Source organism: Pinus tabuliformis, chromosome 2_1 (assembly GCF_031772625.1).
Source record: "Pinus tabuliformis cultivar Carrire ecotype Pingquan chromosome 2_1, CPIR1, whole genome shotgun sequence".
Classification (NCBI taxonomy): Eukaryota; Viridiplantae; Streptophyta; class Pinopsida; order Pinales; family Pinaceae; genus Pinus; species Pinus tabuliformis.
In genome coordinates, this window is record NC_142299.1 from 401,273,668 (window position 1) to 401,285,426 (window position 11,759).

Genomic DNA, 11,759 nt, shown 5'->3' on the forward strand with positions numbered 1-11,759 from the left:
ATTTTCACCACGAATGTTACATCAGGATCCATTTCTCACTTCTAACTAAAGTGAAGTGAATTCACCTATTTATCATTCTACAAACAAAATGAACACCAGGATCCATTTCTCACTTCTAGCTAAATTGAAGTGAATTCACCTACTTATCATTCTACAAACAAAATGAACCTGATTAGCTCATATTTGAAGCAAATATAACAAAAAAAGAGGAGCTCATGATTGATCTCCAAAATGGAATAATTAGCTGAACACAATCTTTGGTCAACCCAAAACAAATTCCTAAGCTCATTTTGGATAAATTTCTTTTGACAACCCCAATCAACTTTTAAACAAAGAGTTCCTTGTTCCGGACAAGAGCCACCTACAAGTTTTTTATAGAATTAAACTATAGTCTACAAACAATACAGAGATAGGCATGTATATAATTTAAAATGAACCCAAGCCCTACTCAAATTGTGTAGGAAGCCTAGAATCTTAAAAAAATGGCATAAATGAAACCATCACTATTTGATGAAGCTGATCATGAAGAATTCATGTCCACTAGTACGATTCCATCTCTACTGCTGATATTCCTACATTTAGAGATGATGAGAGAGTGAGAGAATTGATATTCCTATATTCCCATGATACATGTGAGAGAATTGCTATGTACATTCTGATACTTATTAACTGTAAGGACCTAATTATTCCTCATGCAAGTAAAGTAGGATTAGGGCATCACATGGTAGAATGGAATCAATTGACTTCTTGGCCATAAAATAAATGGAAGACCACTAGAGAGAAACAAAATAGAATTTCAAATATATAATTCCATGTTGCCTTGTAGGTAATTAGTATTTGCAAGTAGCCATGAACTGCTCATATGTGGAGCAATCTTCATAATGATGTAATATGTGGCAAGATGGCTGATATTATTGGGCTCTATACAAAGAAGCAACACAAATCTTGATGTAACCACTCTAGTTTAGTTTTCCTCCTATTGAAAAAATGATGTAAATATTACAGAGAAGTAGCCCAAATATTCACTTAACCACTTTGGATTGGTTTTCCTCCCTTTGAAAAAAATGATATAAATAGAAAGTAACGTTGGTAGTGGGCATACGTCCGCAGTGGATGAATATGTAGAGGTCAATCTTGTACACACAAACTTATATATTAGTGGTTATTTGGGGAGGTACTCCTAATATATAAGGAGTTACACCAGGTTTATCATGCCATTTTGTGTGGGCTTAAGTTCAATCTCAAATAAGCTACACGGGAGAAAATAAAAAAAGCTAACGAGTGCCAAAAAGAAATAGACCAAAAACACCATTAAGTTCAATGAGTGGGATACTATGTAAACTTATAGAAGAAAATCAAATAAATGTTTATCATTTTTTACAAATGCCTAAACAATTGTATTCATCAAATGGGTCATTACTTAAGAATAAGCAAAATTCAATTCGTTTTTGACATACAACAAGCACGTGAAGACTAACTGACGCACCTACTTCCTTTACCGCGCAAAACCTTCAATGATGCAGACTGCCCACCTCGAGAATGTCCTTGAAGCGGAAGGAATCTTCACCGCTACTGCACCAGTACATAGAATCGTTGCGCCTTCGAGCAAACTTCGGGGGTTGAGGTATTTCAAATGTAGGAGATACAAAGTAAAATCGTGGAACCAAATGTTCACTCCACTAAACAGTTACTTTTGCATGATGGGAGTGATTGCGGAGAGTAAAGAAGAAACGCCTATCCACCTAAATATTTATTCTTATTAAAAACTGTTATTTTATCTACTTGGTAACATAATTTTTTTATTTCACCATCATTCACTTTGACTTTAACTTTGACGGTAACATATGAACACACTTAAAATGTCATAAGATGTTGCTCTTCTCAACCGAATTTGATAGATTTGGATTAATTGAAGACTCAATAAAGTAGATTTGGATTATTGGAAGACCACTCAACCGTATTTGATCACGGTTAAAATGTCATAATATGTTGCTCCTCAACCGAATTTGATAGATTTGGATTAATTGAAGACTTAATAAAGTAGATTTGGATTATTGAAAGACCTCTCAACCTTATTTGATTTTATAGGGTTGGATTATTTGAAGACCTAGCGAAGTTTATTTGGATCTCTCAAGGACCTTTCAATCTGATTTGGATTATTTCAAACCTCTCAACGACCTTTCAATCTGATTTGACTATGGTTTTGGATTATTTGAATAACCCACAAAGGCAATAATCAAACATTGTTGTTAAACCTTTCTGTTAAGCCCTTCAATGACTCATATTAACTCAAATTTACACATCGTTAAACTTTAAGCCCATACAATCCCTAAATTTCATAATTAAAATGAAAATAACCTTGATCAACATGGAATAGAGTTGTCTATGTTGATGCACGGTACAAACGAGTTAGAATTCGTAATCGCAACATAAACGTCAAATCAAATCAAGCTCTTTTTCAACGGAATCTAATCTTCTTAGATCCTGTTCAAATGATTGAATGGTCCAAAAGATTTCATTTCCTCAATTCGATTAACTATTATTCGTCCCTGTCTGGGACTATTAGCGATCGATAGAGCGTTGAATGCATATTAATTTTTTGTTTGACCAGAAATATATATCTGCACCGAAGCTTTAACCAAAGTTTTAGTATAAAAAAATAATATAAAATGTATTAAGTTTTTTTTTATTGGTCAATAGCTTTTGGGGTCTTATTGCAAGCCTCACGCATCCCAATGCAATTTAACAATTCGAGGCGGCTAAAATCGTTGAACAGCCCGTCAGCTCCACCTTCCAGGAAGTCCCGGATATGTAAGATTTTGTAGTTGGGTTAGAGACTTGTATCAATGCCGTCAAACAAATTCTATTGCAGGATGACGTTGATCGCCTTGGAATAACAGGGATGGGTGGGAGCGGCAAAAGCACCCTGGCATCAGCCCTTTGCAAAGATAACCTAGTCAAAGGTAACCACATTTCCAGTCTTCCTAAATCTGTTATCCAGACATCCATATTATGTTGTCATGGCCTTAGTTTGTAATGTTTATTCTCTTTCCAATTTTCAGCTTCTTTCAGCAATATAGTTCTCATTCCAGTGAAACGATCTAATCCAAATGTAAAAGGCCTCTTAGAGACAATGTGGGAGAAGATAATTGGTGGCCGAGTGCCTGAATTCCAGAGCATAGAGGACACACATGACCAATTGCATAAAAAACTTAGGCTAATATATCAACCGACTTTGGTGGTTTTGGATGATGTCTGGTCGATAGCAACTCTGGAAAACCTATTGTTTGAAGCAAAAGGATACAAGACAATTATCACAACCAGACAATATTCAACCATTAGAATTACAGATAGTACTCTTTTGTATAAGATGCCTCTGTTGGAGGATGCTAATGCCCTATCTCTTTTCTGCTTCTAGGCCTTTGATAAGAATTCGATTCCGACAACAAAAAATGAGGTTATGATTAAACATGTATGAATTATACAAACTATCCATTATATCTTATGCCATATTACTCATGTTTTACCTAAATGCCAATTTTGCAATTAATACCCAAATTTATGACCTAAAAACAAATTCCTTTAATGTATCTCCAGCAAGTGTTTTAAAGTCATGATTTATGCAGACAACTAGCACAGTTTAACTAACATTATAGTTATAGGTTGCAGCAGAGTGTAAGGGCTTACCACTTGCCCTCAAGGTCATTGGAAGCTCATTGCGCGGTAAGCCTAGGCCAATTTGGAGCAATGCTCAGAGAAAACTTTCAAAATCAGAATCTATATCAGAATATCACAAGGAGAGTCTTCTTAAACGCTTGGAAACGAGTATAGATGTGCTTGATGGTAAACATAAACAATGCTTTTTGGATTTGGGGGCTTTTCCCAAAGGTAGAAAGTTCAGCGTGGAAACATTATTAGACATTTGGGTATATGTTCGCCAGATGGAATGGACAGATGCTTTGGACGTCTTGCTAGAACTTGCAAGTCGAAATCTCCTGAATCTCACGGGCTATCCAGGGTATGTACTATGGAACCTGTTTACTTCAACTGCTGCGTATGAATTTGTTTTGATTATTGCTTCGGCCTCTTCATGTATGCTTCTTAACTTTAATTATTCTGCTTTTGGGCTTTGGCATCCTTCGATAAATCATGAACATCCCAGAAAACTTGAGGCTTATAAACATAATCTAAGTTTATAATCTAAATTGTGTACAAGATTTATTTTTAGAAAGAGAATCAGGAGAGTAAGATAAATATATATGTTAGTATCAAACTAGAGATAAAAGGGGGCTTTTGAGATACCATGATTGGTTTGGTTAACACAAGGTTTTAATGGGTTAGGAGTGGGGCCATCAATTTCAGCTGTGCTGCTGAGCTCTGCTTTTCTCAACATGATGTAATGCGGGATTTAGCCTTGTACCTGGCAAGCCAGGATAACATTACCACTCCTAAGAGGCTCTTCATGCCTTCCAAAAAGGATAAGATTCCCACAAAACGGTTAACTACTCTCAAAGATCAGGCATCTCGCACTCAGTTTGTTTCAATTTACACAGGTATGTCTGCTCATGAAACCTGCTTTCTTTCCCTTTCCATATGAAACATTGAATAATTATGAATTCAATTTACTAATTTTCCAAGTTTACTAAGGTGTTTGATAAGCATTTTGATCAACATCATACATTGAGTTTTATCTTTCTGGGACCCTTGTAGGTGCAATGCAAGAACAAGATTGGAGTAAAATTGATTTTCCTAAGGTGGAAGCTTTGGCGTTATTCTTTTTCGCAAATCAATACTGTCTTCCAACATTTTTAAATAGGACGCCAAAACTGAAAGTTCTTATAGTATACAATTAAAGTTCCATGCATGCAAATATTAGTGGGCTGCCAAGATTTTCTTCACTTGTTCAAATTAGGTCTCTGTTTCTTCATAAGGTGATTATTACTTCTCCTCTGTATGAGAATTGTAGGTCCTGTGAGAAGTTGGAAAAGTCGTCCGTGTGCTTATGTGAGGGCCTTGGGAATAACACTCTAATGGATATGGAACTTGAGCCCTTTAACTTTCCAAACATTATGGAAATTAATTTCGATCACTGCAGTGATTTGGGGGAATTGCCAGTCAAACTATGCAATTTAACTTCCCTCTAGAGGTTGTCCGTTACTAATTGTCATTTTATCCAAAACTTACCTAATGATATGGGATGGTTAAAGTCACTTCGGGTGCTGAGATTGTTTGCCTGTCCAAGCCTGTCGAGGCTGCCATCTTCCATTTGCAAACTAGGGCAACTAGAATATTTAGATATTTCACATTGCAGAAGTTTGCAGGACCTTCCCACTGAATTTGATCAGCTATCAAAGTTAGAATCGTTGGACATGAGGGAGTGTTCAGTATTCAATGAAGTCCCTACAGTAATACCAAGATCTTTAAAATGTGTAGTCATATCTGATAGCGACAGGCAGCGTGAAGCATGGTTGTACATCAAAGCATCTACCCTTCATAACCTCACCATTGATGAGGTTCAAGAGATCTTTAGTTTGGAGTGGCTTGAAGATTGAACTTGGTTTTCCAAGTTTGGGAATAATTTCATTATGCTTTTCTCAAAGTACACTGTTCATGTATTTAAGGGTAAGCTGTTACTTCAATATATGTCATCCATGTGAATGATGTAAAGTTTATTAGACATGGAATATTCTGTACAGAATGATGTAAAGTTTATTATACATGGAATAGTCTGTACAGAAACAGAAGCATCTGAAGGTGACAAGCAACCTCAAATGTTCTGTAAAGAAACAGAAGTATCTGAAGGTGATAAGCAACCTCAAATGTGTCGGGAACTGTGCAAAGGTTGTGCAGTTGAGAATGCTTGCCCATAATCCATATATTCAGGATTACCTGATGGTGTAATGTCCATAGATTCAAAAGCACACGATGGTGGAATCTCCTTGTATGTATTAAAAATTTTGCGTGTTTTCTGACCATGTTATATATATTGAAATTGTTCGGTTGTAAGAAATGGGATGACCTAAAAAGATTGTTTATGGAATGTTAAAACCTACTTTCTTGCAGATATTCTTGTGCAGTGTCACCACAATGACGTATGACTTTGTTGTCCAGTGTCACAACAATGACTTATGACTTTGTTTCTTTGATAACTTCTCAATTCAACCATTTAACCCTTTTAAATCAATGAAGAATATGATTGTGGTTATGATGCTTTCTTTACCATAGGCACTCCTAAACTTAAAACTTACGTTTCTCAAACATTCTTATTAATCATATTAAAAACAAAAAATAAACATCCAAAGGAAACTTTGAATTGAAATCAATTATTTTTATTTTTGGTGTGTGTTTAGAGGTGCTTTACAATTCAAGAAATATTGTGGTCACTCATTTCTAACAGTGTTGGGTTAATGGGTTAAATCGGCAAAGGTCCCCCCCCAAAAAAAAAAAAAAAAACTTATAAAAATAGGGATAAATGAACATATTAAAAACAAAAATTTAAATATCCAAAAGAAACTTTGAACTCAATCATTTTTATTTTTGGTGTGTTTAGAGGTGCTTTACAATTCAAGAAATATTGTCACTCATTTCTATCAATGTTGTGTTAATGGATTAAATTGGTAAGGGTCCAAAAATAAAAAAATAAACTCATAAAAATAGGGATAAATTTGGTTTTAACCATGTTAAAAATAAAAATTTAAATATCCAAAAGAAACTCTGAACTCAATCATTTTTATTTTTGGTGTGTGTTTAGAGGTGCTTTACAATTCAAGAAATATTGTCACTCATTTCTATCAATGTTGCGTTAATGGATTAAATCGGCAAGGGTCCAAAAAAAAAACTCATAAAAATAGGGTTAAAATCGGTTTTAACCATATTAAAAACCAAAATTTAAATATCGAAAAGAAACTTTGAACTCAATCATTTTTATTTTTGGTGTGTGTTTAGAGGTGCTTTACAATTCAAGAAATATTGTCACTCATTTCTATCAATGTTGCATTAATGGATTAAATTGGCAAAGGTCCAAAAATAAAAAAACTCATAATACTCTATACGAGGAGCCTTTCAACGCTATGTACTCGTTCCTAACTCTGGTGAGTTCTTTTGATCTACACTGAGGCCATTCACTTACGACAGGGACTACCGGCTGCATGCAGCACTTGTTAAAAAATTTATTTGGTTTATAGAGGCTTTTTCACATATGATTTAATTCCCACAATATATATATATATATATATATATATATATATATATATATATATATATATATATATATATATATGGTTTTATTTTTTTCCATGTAAGAAAATGAATTAATAATATATTAATAAACTTATTTGATCTATGCGGTCTTTTCATATTTGATTTATTTTCTAAAAGAAAATAGATTTTTTTTATTATCTATTATTAATTTTTATTAGAAATTTATTTTCTTATTTTCTAATTAGTAGAAATTTAATTTTTTCGTTTTCTTCTTTTCTAATTATTAGAAATCTTATTTGATTTATGGAGTTTTATTCTTATTTAAATTATTTTTAAGAAGAAGAAAAAAAAATAGCTAGGTTTTATTTTCATTTAGTTATAAAGATAAGTTAATTATTATTATGTTTATGGGATTTTTTTTTAGAATTTTCTGGTTAGGTTTTATTTTTCTTTATGTAAGAAAATGGAGGGATAGAAAAGTAAGATTTAAAGGTTATTTCCTTCAACACTATTAATAAGTTTTTTTTTGTAGGCTTGGTGAGACTACATCTTCATCATGTCCAATATATCACCTCAAAGGGAATTGAAATAATGACTTCACATCAAGTAGCGCCTTAACAGAGCTCTTGATGACGGTGGAGTGCCTAATAGAGCTCAAACACTACTAATAAATTATTTCAATTAACTATGATTTAGCTTTTGTGCAAACATTATTATTTAACCTATCAAATCAAAAAATATTAATAAAAAAATAGATTATATTTTGAAATAAATTAAATGAAATATTGTTACAATTTTTTTAAATCTTCATAATTAAATACTTACTACAACTAGATTTACAAACAATAAATATGATTCAATGATTGTAATGTCTCCATGTAAAATGGTATGACATGACAGTGGTGGAATGTTTAACAACCATTGAACAACTAGTAAATGGGACTCATGATTTCAAGGTTTCCATTTTTATTAATAGATTGTCAACTGCATAGTCGACTATCCTAACCATACATAAACCCTCATATTACATCAATTAAGAAATATTTTAAAAACTGGAATTCAACAAAATATGATAAAATCAGAAAGCATTGCATTAGACGATGGAGGTTGCTAGTGGTGGTATTATGCTTGGTCGGGCTTGGGAAGGGTCTTTACTATTGTGTTGTTTCGATGGAGGGTTTCGGCTCTTGTTCTCACACAAAGGGTTTCTCCCTGTGGTAAACTCTGATCCTAACCTCCGCAACTTGTCTGCGTCACTGCTCTGAGAGGCCTTCCGCACTCTAATTGTCTTTCCTTCTTGACCATAGTGTGCTACTATGGCTTTGGGCATGGCTATAGGGATGCTGGAGGTGTTCTATGACAGCCGGGTAAGAAATTCAACCTTAAGGCATCGTTTAAATGTGTTGCAGTATTTTAATTCATTTTCCAATGTTTCTAAACTAGCCTCGTTGATAGGGTTTCCAGGTGCAGTTTCGGGTGGCCTGGCACTAGCTGTCGAAACTCCAAAATCTCTTTTCGGTTTTCAACGGGTATGAGCTTGATACTGATATATCTAGCAAAGATAGAAGGGCTTGCCCCTGGTCTTATGAATTTTGTGTCACATGTTTAAGATAGCAGAGTGGTGGTATTGTTATAGCTTCGAATTTCTGGGTTTTAGCTAGGTTGAGCTTGTTATTCGCTTCTTTGTTTAATGAGACCCTGAGTCTCTGGCCCTTGAGGCGATGTATTCATCTTATGGGAAGTTGGTCCTAAGGTCTCTGCTCTTTTCGAAAGTATTGTAACTATTCTTTTGATTTAAGGGTTACTACTGTAATCAAATTGTTTGCATGCCTAGAGTTTCAGTTACAAAGTATGGATGGGTAATTTTTTCCTCCTGAACTGTAAATTCTGAAGAATGATTTCTATCTTTGGATAATGTAAATTTACTGTTACTATTTATGCAAGTCTCACGGAGTCCTGTAGGCTCATTTATTTACTTGTCGTCTGTACTGAAAAGAATGCTATGAGTGGTCTTTCGCGCTCTGAGATTATATTACTCTGTTTCTTCGCATTTTGAAAATGATGTATTCTATCTCACAGGCTATTTATTTTTTTGTTAAAGGTTTTCATGTTTTTAGCTTTCCCTCTCGTAGTTAAAGGCAACCCTTGCGGCTATAATACTTACAATTCCTACTGTTTGCATACTGCCCTACTAATGCACTAGATTCAGGTTCATTTATCAGTACCCAGCTTTGGGGATTCTGCTTGATTAAAGTAGGGTTATGCGTTTTGTCTTAATATTGTGAAAGGTTCTCTGGTATTAAAGAAACGAAGGCACTTGTCTATTTATTGCTATTCCTTTATATTAAATATTTAATCTCAACTTGAACTTATGCTTAGATTCTCTGTCAAGTTTTCTTTTCCTACCTGTATCGTGCCAATATTAATTATGTTGCTATCTGAGAAATATTCTAGTAAGGAATTCAGTGTTGTCTCTTAAGGTTTTTCGAATTCTATCTCATATTGCAGACTTCTGAACTTAAAAGTTTTCAGTACATACATGCACAGTGTTAATAGCATCTTTAATTACTATTCATATATGTGACTATATTTGAAATTTAGCATTATGTTTCTAATATTAGGCAACATAATACTGCTGATAATAGCTAAGAAAAATATTCCAGATGTAAACTTATCTGGCTTGTTGAACTGCTTATTCTAGAAGTAAACTTATCTGGCTTGTTGAACTGCTTATAAACCTTTTAACTCGATTTTCCTCCCAACCTTGAGACTTACCTCCCAACCTTAAACCTTTTAACTCGATTTTCCTCCCAACCTTGAGACTTGTTGGCATTATGATTCAGGTTTGACGCTATGGCATAGGTGTTGTACTTGATGGCAACTCACACAAGTGGCAAATCTCTGTTCAGGCTCTCAAAATGATGGAAAATAAGGGGTTCGCAGGTACACCGTTCAAAAGGTGCGGGCCCGCAGGCACGCCGTTCACAAAGTGCGGTCATGTCCGCAGGTTATCTGAACAGAAGGTGCGGACCCCAGTTCACTCACTCCAATGCAGAGAAGCGCGCACACGTGGGAATTCTTATGTTTGGCCCATGGTATTTAGCCCAACGTTCATGATCCTATGGTTTTCGTCCGTGGTATAGGATCTAAATTATTGAACCCTGGTTTGGATCCCTTGTATTGGTTTTCAATGGTTTTGTCCCATGGTTTGAAAAAGGGCTTGCCTATAAAAAGGAAAGGAGATCACTTGGCTAGATACTTGTGAAATTTGAATATCTTAAGATCTGAAATTTTGGGTGATCGGTTTGAAAAGCTAGATCTAAATCAAGGTGAAATTTAAGGCGAATCTATTGATAGGTCGTGATCTCTTGGGTGCATGATCGGATCTGTGGATCTGACTGTCTGTGGCACATTGGAGGACTGTTAATTTCGCTCTGTTTAGAGGTCCGCAGGCGATCCACACCGTAGGTGCGGGGGTCCGCAGTGCAGTAGAAGGTGCAGGTGCGGGGGTCCGCAGCGAAGCAGAAGGCACTGGTGCAGAGGTACGCAGCGCAGCAGAAGGCACAGTGCGGAGGTACGTAGAGGAACAGAAGGACCAGGTGCGGAGGTACGCTGTCAGGTAGACAGTGCAGGTGCGGATTAGCGCAGAAGTACGTAGTGCAGCAGAAGGAGTAGGTGCGGAGGTACACAGAGCAAAAGAAGGACCAAGTGCGGATCTGCGCAGTTTAGACACAGAAGAGCTGTGGATATTCACAGGTTTCTATTGGTGAAGTTGCAGACTTTTCTTGAAATATTTGTTGGTTGCCTTTTATCTATTGCTGAAGAGTTCTGGGTTTAGATTACTGGTATTGTTGTTCTGGTTACTGCATTCTGAGAAGTTATTGGTTGATTCATTGGTTGATTGAAAAAGGAGATTGGTTGATTCACATGTACTTGATGATTATTTGATGTTTATGGATCCAGTTTGAAAATTTATGAAAAGTGGTCCTTGGAAGAAAAGAAGTAGGTCAGCACCTACGTACTAGTAGATTAGCTAGTACAAGAGCTAAGGGGGTTGTAGCTCCCTTCCAGGAGAGACTGGAAAACGAGAGAGGGTTGTAGCTCTCAGCAGGTTGCAGCCTGCATACTGGTAAAGGACTACACCAGTACAAAATCATTGTAAAAGAAGTTTCTAATTGAAAGAATATAGAGACATATTGCAGTAGGTGGTTTTCACCCACATTGGGTTTCCACCTTATATCTGGTGTTCTTTGGTGTGATTATCTGTTTTTCCTGTTCTTGCTCATTATTATATGGTACTGACATTCAAACTAATGATCAATATCTGAAGAATAAATTAAAGTATCAATCCGGAAGATATATTGAAAAGAATTTGATAATACTGATTCACCCCTCTCTCAGTATTATTTCCAACAATTGGTATTAGAGCAGGTCCTTCTGAAGAAGCTTGATCGCTTGAAGGAAGATCCATCATCATGAGCAACTACGAGAGAGAAGCACCTATCAGGCCACCAATTTTTGACGGGACAAACTTCGTATATTGGAAGGTAAGAGTTACT

The 11,759-nt window shown here is 35.5% G+C and overlaps 1 pseudogene; it reads left to right on the forward strand.

Moving 5' to 3' along the window:
• Positions 1-1,517: 1,517 nt before the first annotated feature.
• Positions 1,518-5,733, forward strand: LOC149200562 (putative disease resistance protein At4g33300; annotated as a pseudogene).
• The last annotated feature ends 6,026 nt before the right edge of the window (positions 5,734-11,759 follow it).